This window comes from Octopus bimaculoides, chromosome 6, assembly GCF_046866305.1.
Source record: "Octopus bimaculoides isolate indiv1 chromosome 6, ASM4686630v1, whole genome shotgun sequence".
NCBI lineage: Eukaryota > Metazoa > Mollusca > Cephalopoda > Octopoda > Octopodidae > Octopus > Octopus bimaculoides.
The window spans coordinates 118,165,389-118,166,004 of NC_142933.1; positions in this window are offsets into that span (position 1 = coordinate 118,165,389).

Consider the following 616-nt stretch of genomic DNA (forward strand, 5'->3'; position numbering starts at 1 on the left):
GTCAACATTTTTCTGTTAAGCCATGATAGTGGCAGGAAGTATCTTCGGTGAAAGGAAGTCTGTTCGAGTTCCGACCAGTTCTAATTAATGTTTCGTTTGTAATTGTTGTTTGTGTTGTCGTCGTTGTTGTTGTTGTCGTTATTGTTCTTATTGAAATCATTTCAATAGAATAACCTGAGATAGTGAGAAGTAATTAATAACACAATAATCTTATTGTCTTGCCTCAATACAACCCTGGCTTCAATGAGAGATATTGCGCTTACAAAACAGTTGCAGTTTAACATTTTATTGGTTTGCTCTGGAGGAAGGAAGACCATTCCAGGCCCTCAAACATCTTTGAGATAGACGCAGTCAATGTCCTTCAATAGTTGCGATTTGACATCTGTTGGAAAAACAGGCAATTGAGGGAGATTTAGTTGCTATTTTGTTGTTTAACCGCAGCTCAACTGCAATTCAGCAGATCTCTTATCAAAGGTATTGTAGCCATGACCATCACGTCTCCCTAAACATAGTGTATCTAGTATATCTCATTATACATTATCTAGATTGTCCTGTGTGAAAAGAGTGTAGCGGAATGTAGGGGTTTTTCTTCTGTTCGTCATCCTTTGTCCAGCTA